The sequence below is a fragment of the Leptonotus elevatus genome, chromosome 3 (genome assembly GCF_054856555.1).
Source record: "Leptonotus elevatus isolate MCC_2025b chromosome 3, RoL_Lele_1.0, whole genome shotgun sequence".
Classification (NCBI taxonomy): Eukaryota; Metazoa; Chordata; class Actinopteri; order Syngnathiformes; family Syngnathidae; genus Leptonotus; species Leptonotus elevatus.
The window spans coordinates 6,087,158-6,101,221 of NC_141241.1; the positions used below are offsets into that span (position 1 = coordinate 6,087,158).

General features: G+C 38.6%; 1 long non-coding RNA gene across 1 annotated transcript; it reads left to right on the forward strand.

Moving 5' to 3' along the window:
- The first annotated feature begins 11,118 nt into the window (after positions 1–11,118).
- Positions 11,119–13,359, forward strand: LOC147176766 (uncharacterized). The gene is made up of 3 exons (XR_015094413.1): positions 11,119–11,258; positions 11,481–11,699; positions 12,622–13,359. It is a non-coding gene; the product is annotated as an uncharacterized LOC147176766 (long non-coding RNA).
- The last annotated feature ends 705 nt before the right edge of the window (positions 13,360–14,064 follow it).

Below are 14,064 nucleotides of genomic sequence, written 5' to 3' on the forward strand. Positions count from 1 at the left end.
CCCAGATTAAGAATGACTGTGATCTCTGTATTTTGCCAGAACCTTGAGACCCGTAGGACAAAAAAACAAACAAAAAAACATCTTCTCAATGTCTTGTGTTTAGTGCTGAAACAGAACAGCACGTTTTTAATATTGCTTTTCTTTGGATATTAAACTCACAAGGTGACTCTCTCATCATCGCACCAGACACAAGCCTGCGCTCGCAGATGGCCACGAGAAAATCTGCAGGCTTTTAAGCGGGATATTGGTGTAAACATTCAAGTTTCAACTCACCAAAAGTGCACCTTGAGTGTCCCTGAGTCCAATTCAGCACCTTGTGCAGAGCTATGGAGTGCAAGCCAAGTGGCATTGCTTTATTGTTACTATGTACCGATGTCCTGATGCAGCACAGATCTTTTGGCTTGTCTATTTATTTATTCTGATACTTTATATACATATTTTTAGGATGTGCATATTTCAGTACATCCAGGGTCAATGGAATATTCCTGGTAATAAACTCTAAGGTCTGCATAATTGGATAATATGAGCGTTGTGGCAATCAGAGACATTGCTTACATCCAAAAGTCTTCCTTTCCATACTCTGACATTTACTTCTGCTCGAACATGAGAATTCCACATTGGATGTTACTTAGGTGTTAAAAATAACATATTTATTCATATTCATTCGGGCCCCAATCAGGCACTTGTGAACCTGCACCTGAAATTATCTAATTGATGTGCGGCTTGTGCACGAAGCGTGCACGCAGGCAAGTGTGACTAATGTTCACATCTAGTGTCAGAATTGAGAGAAATGTGATTCGGATGCAGTTTGAGTGTTTCACTAATTGCTTTTCTCATGGAAGTCTTCATGCATTAACAGTCTCCGGATTTGATTTAGAAAACAGCCGGACTGATACAATATTGATTTAAAGTTTCTTCGGGGAATTCATGAAATCAAAGCTGCCAATTTAAGAGAAAGAGAAAGGTCAGTGTTTACTTATTCACAAACACTATCAAAATGACAACTCAGTGGCACGTAATCCATGCGTCATGCGGTTCTTGAATAGCAGGGTGCAGCGTCGTCAACCTCGCTCATCGTGTGTGTGGCGAGGGGTGGGAGCACAGAATGGAGTGTTGCTGGCTGCCGCCGCATGTGATCATTTGCTATTTTGGCAGACTTATTTACAGGTAACAGCATGAGGGCGATGAAGGAAGTTTAGTTCGTCATAGCGTATATTATCAACAGTAACTTGAATCTCATGCACTCTTTTTGGGAGAATTTCCCTTGATTTTTTGTCAGCGGAAAATTCACATTTTACTGCTCACTGGTTCCATGGTGCTTTGCCTGTGCAGTCACTAAATCTTGCCGTTAACCTGCCTAGAAATGGAGGAATGGAAACTTTTTAAGCCATCACTTGAAATCCTGTTTCTTTAAAGAAACTGATCATGTGAAAGGGGAATGCGCTGCTCCAATGCCACATATTTTCCACAGTGTCAGATTAACGCCTACCACCTTAGTGGATGTACAATATGCGTGAGCAGAGTGACAGCTGAGTCCAAGGCTAAGGCTTCTCTTTCATAAAAGTGTTGTGTGTGTTCCGCACTCACCAATGAGTTTGTATATATATATATATATTTTTTTTTTCATTATTTTGTGACGTGTGAATTTCAAGGGATGGCTACTCAATCAACACGAGTAGAAAAGAATACCATGCTCAATATGAATCTTGGTGGCACCAATTAAATAATAAGATAACCACTGTTTCTCACTTGGCATAATACGATAAGAAGTGAGAGCCGGACAAGGTCATATACAACTAGATAGCATTATGTGTGGTGGCTATCTTACGTTGCCATTTACTAAGTCAGCCTAACTTGAAGATATTTCTCCGCGGCGTTTTCACATTATTTTCAGAATAAACATTTTTGGAGTGAGGAGGAAACCAACTACTATTGTGAGGGACATGAACATAAGGTCTATTATTAACCGTAGAAAGTAAGAAGAGAAAATGATGTATTTGTGTAATGATATTGTTTAGATCGGGATATGTATACAGCAGTAACTCCGTCCACTCACACATTATCCCAAAGGTTTTAGAAACATAACCCAAATATTAATTTGGGGAAGGCCCTTTTCTGCAGGAAGCAAAGCCGATAAAGGCTTAAATAAGTTTGGTGTGGATGAACTATTTGGGCATCCTATAACCTCAAAGCTATCTAATAATAATAATAATAATAATGGTAATGATAATGGTAATGATAATGGTAATGATAATGGTAATGATAATGGTAATGATAATGATAATGATAATAATAATAATATTCATATAGTGCTTTTAAAGCCACTAGTGTTTAGGAAAGATTATAAGTGAAATGGGTTGAAAGGTTTCATGTATTTTCTGAACAAATTATCTTTAAACAATAACGCAAAAGTTCACTCATTCCCACAAAACACAATTGTTTACGTGATCTAGGATTTATTGTCATGTTCGTAGCTAGCAAACGATTTGACATTCTCTAGTCGGCAATAAAGACTGTTCAGACAGACAATAAGTTGAGAGTTCAGATAAGCCTTAGACAAATAAAGAGGAAAAAATACCGACCTCTTTGGACAACTGCTGTTAAATATTGCACTGCGTATAGTGCACGAACATGCACTCTACATCCACACAGCACACAGGCATGTCTTCTTAATCCAAATTTAGGTGATCTTTACTTTATTGGGGTTGTCTATCAATGGACTCTCTGGGTTCATCCCAGTTATAAATGATTAAAGCAAGTGTCCGTTTTCTCATTAAGGTGTTTTAACTATCCGACCAATTGAACACCCTCACAACCACTTTCCGATAATGGCTACTGTGGGATGTACATTAAGGCTACAGTCTGCCTTTCTGTTGTGTAAGGACTCTCTGAGGTATTGAAATGAGTGTCTGATCCTTGTCCACGGGCTGCTGATAAAAATGCATGAGGGTGATTCTGCCCTTCACTTATCAAACTTAGTAGTGGAGACGATGTGCTGAATCACAGGTTTATCACCTTTGGATTTAGTGCACACAAACAGGAAGCAATTGCTACCTTTGTTGACTCAGGAGTCACTTACTGTAGTAAAGAGAGGGCGCAATGGCAACTTGTTGGCCACTTTGTTCGCAAAGTCAGCACTTGTATTTGGAGACGAAATATTTGTATACGAGGCATGAATGTGACACTTGCTTAAAAAAAAATGGAATTGGAGGATGAGAAGTTTCATGTAGTGAATGTTAAGCCTTTCCCATTTTCTCCTTTTATTCCATACATATATAGGCATTTAAGAAGGGCAGCGTTATTTTAATGCATTATATTATCAAGATGATCTCCAATTAGCTTGAGTCCATTCACTGAACTATATGGTGAAAGGGGACAAAAATCAGTCTGTCCTTAAGAGTGTGACGGTGCTTTGTCCTCTGATTTCAAGTTCGAAATGGTGGAAAGGACAGTGATTAGAAACTCTTAATAAGTCCTAAAATTACATCCCACCCTCTTGTATGAATAACCTTTAGAGGAAGAAATGTATTTTCCTTTTTAAGGTTCGTTAACACTACTAATTTGGACAAATTATTCATCTAACATCCTCGTAATGTTAATAGATTTTTTAGTCTGATTGATTTGTTTTAATAGAAACTATTTTCACATTAAACATTAAACATCATCCTCTTTAGTCCAAACTGAGATGATAAAATTAAACTGTGAGATTTAGATGTTGTTTACATCCCTAATAATTATTGAGTAATGTATGTATAGTAGTGTATGTCTAAAAAAAAAAAATTTTTTTTTTAAAGGCATGTGCTCCAATGTGCAACTCTAGCAACTCTTTAATTAGATTAAACACATACCGTAAAGGGGATTCTGCGGTTTGACCCTTTACTGACAACCAACACCTTGCAGAACAGGATGATGACAACCCCATGGCAAGCGAGTTGAAGGGTCAGGTCATTGTGTCAGGATCGGTGAAGTAGGAGCACGTTACTGTGGCAAATAAACTAACCGACATTATAGTAGAGGAGCTATGTAGAGTAACCCGATCCATGATGTAGGTACAGAGGAAGCATAGCAGATGGTGATGAATGGCTCAAGTACAGGAGAGCAAGTCAGTAAACATAAACAGCAAATGGTTCCTTGTGTGATGCTGTTGAAAAGCAGGCAGAGCTGTAGAGATTTGTCCGATGTGTTATTCACAAATTATTCAACTTTCACTGATTTCTTTATAAAGTAAGATGAGCGGTTAAAAAAAAATGGATGGATATTGCAAGGAACCTTTCATACATATAATGATTTAGGTAACAATTTATTTTAGAAGAAGTTGTACCGGTAACTGTTGTTTAACAAAAAAATACTTTGTTTAAATCAAATTACAAATAAACAAACCTTAACTAAAGCTACTTCCTTTGCGGAAAAAAAAAGAAGAAGCTTCAGTTAAGTGTTTGAAAAGAGACAAAGGGATCCAAACTCCATCCCAATCATACAGTTATTGTCTTCGAAACAATAACTATGAAGGAGAACTTGATTAAATATGCAATACAGACCATTACAGCCATGTGTGGAAAACAGTCATTCTACCAACCATTAAAATGTCTGGCTCCATTTGTGCCTCATTTATGGGACCTCTCCCATTAAGGATACATTAATACTTGAGGCACTGTTGAAGGGCATTGGGAAATGTTCTCTAAATATTAAAGATGACTGTCATTTAAGGGAGAGGGGGCATGATGTCAGCAGGCTGAAAAATTTGGGTTATGTAAATTTCATCACATCCTTTCGCAAAATGACAATATAGAGATCAAAATGTCAAGAGGAACAAAAATGCTCTCCATGTGTGATTTGAACAGAGGTAGACACACATTATTATTTTATGACACTCGTGTGCACACAGACACAACTATACGTGTGTGTGTGAGTGTGTGTATATAAATATATATATAGAAAGGCAGCGGCAAAGTGCACTCAAGGAACAGCGAAGCCCGCAAAGTCGACGTGAGCCTGAAGGAGACGCTCTACATTCCGTCATTCTCCCACAATGTCTTTTCAGTCAAAGCGGAAACAGCGCAGGGAGCCGCAGTCATCTTCAAGGGGAGACAGAACCGACTCATCCACAATAATTAAAAACAAGTGGGGGCGTTGCATTGTTGTCAGGTGTTCTTAATGGACGTGACCCGCTTGTGGGAGAGTGGGCGGGGTTACGCACCGGTGTTTATTCAATAAATGGCTGCCGCTCATTCGCAAATTGAGTTGCAAGCAGGCCGAACGCCAAAGCTGCTGTGTCGTGTTTTTTCCTCCGTCTACCGGCATTTCCAAATCTATATGGCATGGCTGCGCCAACAGTAGGACTTTATGTCCAGTATATGCACATGAACATCTCAGCATGAGGCCCGTTCCAATACAACTCTTGTCTCTGTATGGTTGCTGTTTTTCCTATTTTATTTTTATCGATCTCCATTTTCATCGGCGCTGCTCCCTGACGTGGCAAGTGCACCAGTGTCCAGATGACTCTCCTCACTGGAGAGTCTACCATCTCTCCCATGGTTCGCCACCAGCTGTGACTTCACTCGTCTTGAGCTTTCCTCTTATTAGCACACAGGCTCTCCCAGCAGTGTGCCTCCTCTTTCCTGTCTTCAACCGGTGACCCCCGCTGACGAGCAAGCTTCCCTGGGTAAGTTCTCATGTCTTTCCCATGAAGTGACACTGGGCCTGCAATAGAAAGTAGACACTTAAAGCGTCTGCAAAATATACAATGTCAAGAGCCAACTGGAAATTGAATATGGATGTTTTCAAATCCCAAAACAATGAGCACAGTTTAGTCTTTATAGTCAATCAACCTCAATAAATCATACATGCGTATTAATAACCTCCTTATGAATTTATATATAGCGTGAAATCCCTTGAAAAGAGATCAGACTTCCCAGGAAAGAAGTGGAAGTACTCGGCAGGGCGACAATGAAGTGGGAGTCCGTCTGTTCGTCAGTGAAACGTCCGTCTGTCATTGACGAACTGAGAAGATCCGAAGAAGATCAATGATTACATTGACAAACGAAAACCCACTTTCAGCAAGGCTTAGTCCGCCAACTTTTCTACGTTTCTTGCCATTCATTAATCGTCAACAAAATGTCGTTTGTCATTGACGGATTGACGGACCTTCTGCCAATATTGATGGAAATCTGCTATAAATCATTGATTTTATTTGATTTTTTTTTTTACAACCCCAAGAATTGCCTAGGTACTGATAAACGTCTAAATGTGAAAATGTATTGGTTTTTTTTATCAAGCCACTTGTACAATCCACACGGTCAATTTTCGATCTTTTTAGGCAAAAAAAAAAGAAGTGTTATTTATGGGATTTTACAGTATTATATATGTGACTGGGAGGCTTTCCACAAATTTTATACAACACTACTTCTCTTCATCGGTTCAGCTCCCTGTGTAAAAACAGAAGTTATAAAGTGCTTTAGCTGACTCATTTGCAACGTCCTCAATAGTTTCTGTTCAGCGCTGTTGGAAGCCAGTTAACCAACGAGGAGAACACGCCATTGCGACAGTTTCACCTTTGGAACTGTCACATAATAGTGTAATCTGTTGAGACGTGGCGAAAGTAATATGGCCACATATCTCAGGAGGTTTCAATACACTGTTCCTCTGAAATTCCACAATTGGGTTGGTTTCATGGCACGTCACCTCAGATATGCCAATGGAGCGTGAAATTGAGTCACTCAATGTGAAAAATCGAGAGAAAAAAAGAAAAACTTTTCTCTTCCTTTTTTCTTTAAAGAGAAAAGACCTTAGTATGCTGGTGCAGCTTTGTCTCTCATCTCCATGACAACCAAGTAAACCACATTGTTTTATCCATCCATCCATCTTGTACATGGTGGTTATTATAAAGGTAATACTTGCCATGTTTTGGTTTTGTTTGTTTTGGGTGTGTTTGTTGTGTTTGTCTGTGATTGTTTGTCATGTGTTCCTGAGTTCTTCCCCTGTCTCGTTATGTCTGATCACGTCCACCTGTGTGTCTCTTCCCTTCCGGGGTGTGTGTGACCAATCAGTGCCCTCCGCCTATTGTGTTCCCCAGGTGTGTCTCATTAGTGTTGCTGTCATCTGTTAAAGTCTCCTTCAAGTCGCAGTTAAGTCTGTTTTGTTTCATTTGGCTGCACCCTCTCTCACGCATACCATATCATGACAATACTTTTGTAGGGGTTATTTACAACAATAAAATATTTTTATTATAAAGAAGCTATTTTTATCATTAGATTGATGAAATAAAAAAAAAGTCCCAGCAACAGATGTGAAGGAATTTGAATGTCATTGAAAACCATGTTTTAATGAACCAGATGTCAGAAGTGTATTTTGTTACAGAATAATATGTTCTAATGAACCAGATGTCGTCATTTCACTTCACAGACAGGTGCAGCAGAGCGTGGATGACAGTACTGCTTCTGACTCTGGTGGGCTGTTATCTTAGGCTGCGTTCACCCTCTAGCTCAATTCCGATTTTTTTCACAAGTATCAGATTTTTTCATGCAGTGTGAACGGTACAATTCAGATTTTTTTTTTTTACACCCGACCTGGGCCTATTTCGTAAGTGGATATAAATCGGATATGTATGCGATGCGGCTGCAGTGTGAACGCTCATTCGCACGCATCTCCTATGTCATCAAAAGCCTGATTTGCGCTTAGTAACAGTGTTAAATTTTCATTTGTCTTTAATTTAATCACACTTGAAGCATAAAGTTGACGTTTGGCGATAATAGAAATTCAACCCTGCATCTTCGGTAGACTTCTCAATGAAATGAGGAGGTCGAAAAGTTCGTCGAGGCGTTCGCACGGCTGAATTTGCATTTGGTATGCAGACAAAAAACGAGTCCACCAGTCCACCGTCTGTAGCGTGCGTTGGCACAGCAAAATTTGCATATGAAACTGATAAAAGTCGCTTGCCTCTGAGGCTTGGCTGGCGGTGAAACGTTGCGAGTCGGGTTACTTCCGTGAACACTGCAACGTGACGTTGTTTTAGGTGTATGCCACTCGACGTGTGCTCTTTGCGCATGCGAGTCGCATCACGGGTGCGTTGCGTTCCCATTAGATGTCGCATTTGTTTTTGTAATGTGAACGGTACATAAAAAGATCGGATTTAACATAAAATACGAATTGGGCATCACGCCCTGCAGTGCGAACGTAGCCTTAGATGCTATTGTAGGGTTGCGATGAGCAATGTATACACCTCTTAACTTATATGTTGTTTGAATTACTTTTAATTCAGCGTCGTTTTCTTTTTTTTTCTTTTTTCTTTTTTTTGTATGTGAGTGTGTGTGTATTCGTTAGTTCTAATTCAGTGTCTCTTAAATAACCTTGTTGGACTCACTCACTCACCCAATTACTGTACATTCAGACACCTTCACAGAATGTAGAAATTTAAACTAATCCATACACACAACTTCAGGCAGTGCGGGGATACTTCACACTGCAGCAAGGCTCGAAAAATGCAGATTCACATCACAATTTGCAAGTCAAAATTTTGTGCCTTAATCCAACACAAAACAAATCTGGGAATGGGCATTTATGTGCACAATGTACAGCTGCTAAAGTCTATGGAAATCACTAAAGGATAAACGGTTACACTTGTTATATCGGTTGTTCCTGATTATTTATATATATATATATATATATATATAAAATCTTCAGTTTGTGCAATAACAATGTTACAATTCGGTTTGCTCACAGAAATGTTTCCAGCAATATGCAACTTAACAAAGCTTTATTTGGTTGTTTAGTTTTATATTTGATAGGCGAGCAGGCATGCTAGAGATCCAACTATTTGAACAATTACAAAATGAATGTTCAGTACCGTTTCTTCAAATGTGTTTTGACTTGGAATACAGATGGTCACAGCTCTCAATAATTGCATTTATTTAGGCTATTTTATTCTCTTTTTAAAGTTTCACTATAAAAAGAAAGTGAGAGTAAGGGAGCTGATATTGTTTCTTTTTGATAAGGCAAACCATTTCTTGTGTATTTTTAGTGTCTGTATGATAACAGCAATTTAAATTTCAGACCAAAAGTATAAAATGATAAATGGTTTGGCCACTAGACAATTTGCTGGGGATGGAAAGGTCATGGTTTGTACAATACCCACACGGTAATTCTCAGGCAGACATTGGAAGGCAAGCTCTACAAATACACACAGCCTGACAACAGGAAATAATGGAAGTGCGAGGAATACATGGCTGAAATAGTAGATGTGCAATCGATTTGTGTTGGGCTCATCATATGGATAACACCAAACAGAAATTCATTAATTTCATGTTTTTATAGAATGCAGAATAATCATGTGTCAACATTTCATAAAGGATATAACACTGCGTGAAGAAAGACACTCACTTTCTTGTCCTAAATTTGCTTATTTTGCTCTGACAAGTTATTTTTACTTGAAATAAAATTGTCAGACAAGATCATTCTTATTTTAAGACACATATTACTTAATTATCTTATTTGATCAAGCAGTCTTAGCCTTCAGTCTAAATACCCAGTTGTAAGTACTGTGAAGCTTAAAACAAGCATTTTCCACATTTGAAGACGACTAACCAACATCAAAGGCCCTCAACTGGGGTTTCTTAAGTTTAATTTTCTTATTTTAAGATTTTGCCAAATCTATTAACAAAATAAATGGAAAAATACAATTGTCAAAACAATCAAACAAAAGTGCAATATAGTGCTTTATTGTAAGAATCAGTTCGTAGTTTTGTTATATTTAATAAGCTTATTTTTTCTCTTTCCAGTAAATATAGTATCAGCTCAGTGGTCTATTGGTGGAGTGTCTACCCTTAGACTGGGAGGTTGTGGGTTCAAACCTTGGCATGGTCATACCAAATACAATAAACATGGGACCCATTACCTATCTGCTTTACGCTCATGTTTAATTGGCCTAACATAAATGAGTACGTATGAATAAAAGAAAAATAGTTTTATATATATCAGCTTGAAAAAAGTAAATATTACTTGGTTTTTGTCTTAAAAAATACAAATTTCAAGACCGCTGTGGTTGATATGGGCCTAGTATTATTTTCATTTTTTTCAAAATCTTGCAGGTAAATTTAAGTAAAATTTTCTTGTTCTGTTGGCAGATAATTTTGCTTATTTGGAGTAATAATTTTCTTATTTTACAATTTTCTACTGTCCTTTTTGCAGTACATTAATGTACTGTCGACACAGCTATGCATTGCGGGTATGGAAGCATTGTGTTGCTATAGACCGGACATCACGTCTCTTGGCTTCTCTTTCATCAAGTTGAATTCATCTTTATGCAAATGTTAGGCAAAACCTGCATGACTCACACTTTCTGGAAACTCATGACGAATACTTGAATAAGCTGCTGCTCAGGCAGCACAGCAAAAGGCTTTAATCACTTAAAACAGAAAATGCCAAAAGAAACAGAAATCATGACACACTAGTGGATATCAGTTCAAATTTAAAACTGTATAAAGGCTTTTCATCAAGTGGAGCTTGGAAATAAAATACATTGTGTCTGTTTAGATCCCAAAACAAATGTGTGTTTTTTCTTCTAAATCCTGCTTTCCCTCTGTCATCTGTGAACGTCATGGACCATGGGGATTCTAATTTAATTCATTTGTCAGCATATCCATCACTATTGCGTAGAAAACTGAGATGATCCCTCCAGCACACCTCACAACTGTTCTGCTACCCACGTGTCGTGTACTATTCGAACATACTGCTCTGACCCTCCAGACTTCTTCATGCAGTACCACAGTTCCTCTCTGGGTATCCTGTCAAAGACCTTCTCAGCTCTTTGACCTTCTGGCCTATACGTTATCATCAACATCCTCAAGGCAAATGAAGCCCATTGTATACTGAGCCAATTTGTTCAGAAATAGTTGATAAATACATAATAAAAAATAATAGTTGTTACAAATAAGGATGTGAGTTCCTTATTTGTTTATGTATATTTTCTACTGTAATGTTCACTCTTTGGCAACGAGTACAGCCTAACTTATGCAAACTGTCATTCATCTCTATTCTGTATTGTCATTGGGTAAATGTCAAGTTCAGCCAATGTCAGTTACGTTGAGATCGAAGGGGCGGGTCTTATTAAACTGACGCTACGTTGTTGCAGTAGACGTGAGAAGAATGCTTGAGCGCCTGTCGTAGTGAAGCTGTTTCGCTGAACTGTGTGAGCTTGTTGTACGCTACATCGGGACAAACTACTCGTTTTTACTGGATGTTTGTACATACTGGATGCCTAAGAGGTAATTATATCAGTCTGGTTATGTTTAAAAAAAAACTAGTGTCCGTTTGGTTTGATTTAGCATTTGTTGCTAATCGCGATTAGCTATTAGCCTTACCAGTACAGTGACGTTTGTTAGCTGTCGCTGCTAATGATAATGTAAATTGAGAGACAATTTTCTGCTAGTTCTACACGAAATAGTATATGGACTTGTAGCTCAGTCAGTACTGTCCTGTTAATTCAGGAGCAGTCGTGGTCAGTTGTGAGCAGTCTGGAAAAAACTCTGCTGGACGTCTGGAGAGCCCGTTTTCTGCTCCTGGGTTGGACTGAGGGCTGATTCTTCGCACTACCGAGTGAAGCGCAACCTCTCTGCCCCTTTTTCCCTGACATTATTTCCTTTGCTATTCTTCTCCCTTTCTTCCCCCCTCTGTGGAGCACACCATGTCCATCTCTCACCAGAACTGTGAGTACTCCATCTAAACAATTTGTGCACGAAGAACCTGCAACATGAATTTTTTTGGGGTTTGTTTGTTTTTTATGCCGTCTTAGATTGTGAAATAGGTTTGTGTTGGTACAATTTAGGAAATAGATCTTCTGAGAAGGTTTTTTTTTTTTTTTTTGCATAAAAGTCAGTCAATTTATTTACTTATTCAAGTCAACTTGAAGGGCTGTGTTTTTTTTTCCCCATTCAATAAGGTCATTTGATTGTAATATTTTTTTATTCTCTCTCTTAATCATACATTTTCACAACTTAACAACTTTGATTTTGGGTGTCTTGTCTATTTATTCTAGCGAAATAGTTGTTTTCTCAATCTGGTAATTGGGACAAATGCACTTTAAAACTCAACCTAAAATAATTAAACAAATCTGGGGCCCTTCTCTGTATTTTATGGGGATCAGATTGGCTACACAAATAATGTAGCTCTAGTACTCTTCGAAAACATGGCATTGTTTCTCACTTCTGTCCTCAGTCTAGCATCCACTACTCTTTCCTGTAACTTCATAGTGTTGCACAGAACTTGATTTCTGGATCGTTCCCAAAACTGCACAAAACAGTTGGTCTTAAAAATGGGCACGAGTAAACTCATTTCCGTCTCTGTCCTTAATTACCCTAACCTGCTGCCTATCCTTTCCATCTATAAGCGCTCTGTCTTGGCAACCTGAAAATATCTTTCTCTCTTTGTGAAGCAAGCATACATGTCATCATATCCCTCTTTTTGGCCTTTGCTTACCTCCACCTTTGCCTTATGACACATTTCTTTGTATTCGTATCCCCTCTCCTCAGTCCTCTCAGTGTCCCACTTCTTCTTATCCAAGGTATTTCCTTGTACTCTTTCCTGCACTTTGTTTCCACCACCAACTCTCCTTCTCGTCTTTCCTACCAGAAGACATTCCAGCCCTGGCTGTAGAGGTCCAATCTTCTAGAATCTCCTGCACATCGAAATCCTGTCTGACCTCTTCTTGAGAAGCCACACAACACTCTTCCTCAGTGTTCACCACATGGTTCTCTGCTGTGCCTTTGTCTTCTTAATCTTCTTCACTAAACAGGATTATTTTACACACCACCCTTCTATGATGCAAAGTGGAAAAGTGTGCTGTGGTCTGATGAGTACACATTTTAAATAGTTTTTGGAAAACTTTGGCTCGATCAAAAAAAACATCTCGTCAGAGTGCAAGTGCTAGACTGGCCTGCCAGCAGTCCAGACCTATCTCCCATTGAAAATGTGTGGCTTGTTATGAAGCACAAAATATAACAACGGCGACCCTGGACTGTTGAACAACTGACGTTGTACATCAAGCAAGAATGGGAAAGAATTCCACCTGCAGAAATTGAACAATTTAGATCCTCATTTCCCAATCATTTTGCTGAATGTTGTTAAAAGGAAAGGTGATGTTTCAGGTATTGTTCCATCTATAATTAATCAAAATTTTGTCAATCTACATTTTCAACTGACCACAACCGTACTGGGCTCTACTCTTAAGTAAAGCCTGAGATGCTGTGATACAAATTATGAACTTGCACACACTTCATTGATGGAAAAATATTTCACAGAAAAGGTGTATTGTGTTGCTGTGAATGACATTAAGGTTTTCTATCATTAAAAAATTCCACTGGATCCACATAGCTGCTGCCATACCTCACTAGTAAAACCTCACTATGTGTCATTGTTAACTTCATGTACAATTCTTACACAGTTATTGTTAATACTGAAAGTCGGTGACCATTGCGGTAAACCTGGTTGGGCAGGAGAGTTATTAGACAATATGCTATCTGGCAAAATTGATTCCTGACTGCAAGTCAAATTAATAATAATAATAATAATAGATGTATTTATAATAATTATAATAATAATATATGTATTTATAACGCACTATAGACATTTAAAGACCAATTTCAAAGTGCACAATACAGGCAACAGCAAACAAAATAGCAATAAAATCCAAACGACAGATAAGAGGAACAAATCAATAAAATGATAAAATCTGCCAGAAAAAGCTTTTCAAAAAGGAATATTTTTAGTCCTTTTAAAAAAAAAAATACATCTTTCCACAGACTGGGAGCAGCAGCCTCGCCGAAGGCAATAGCCGCGTTTCCACCGCAGGAACTTCGGGGTCAATTTACGGGGCCAGCCCCGTATGTGCGCGTCTCCACTGCACGAGCCTTCACAACCGGGCCACATTTACAGGAACTTACGGGGTTGAGCGGAGGTCCTACTCGAGGTTAGGTACTTCGCTGGCCTCCCGATCGGGCTTTCGTGCTGATTGGCTAAAAAATATTTTGTATAAAAAATGATCTTGCCTTCATGCGCGACGATGATGCATTCTCG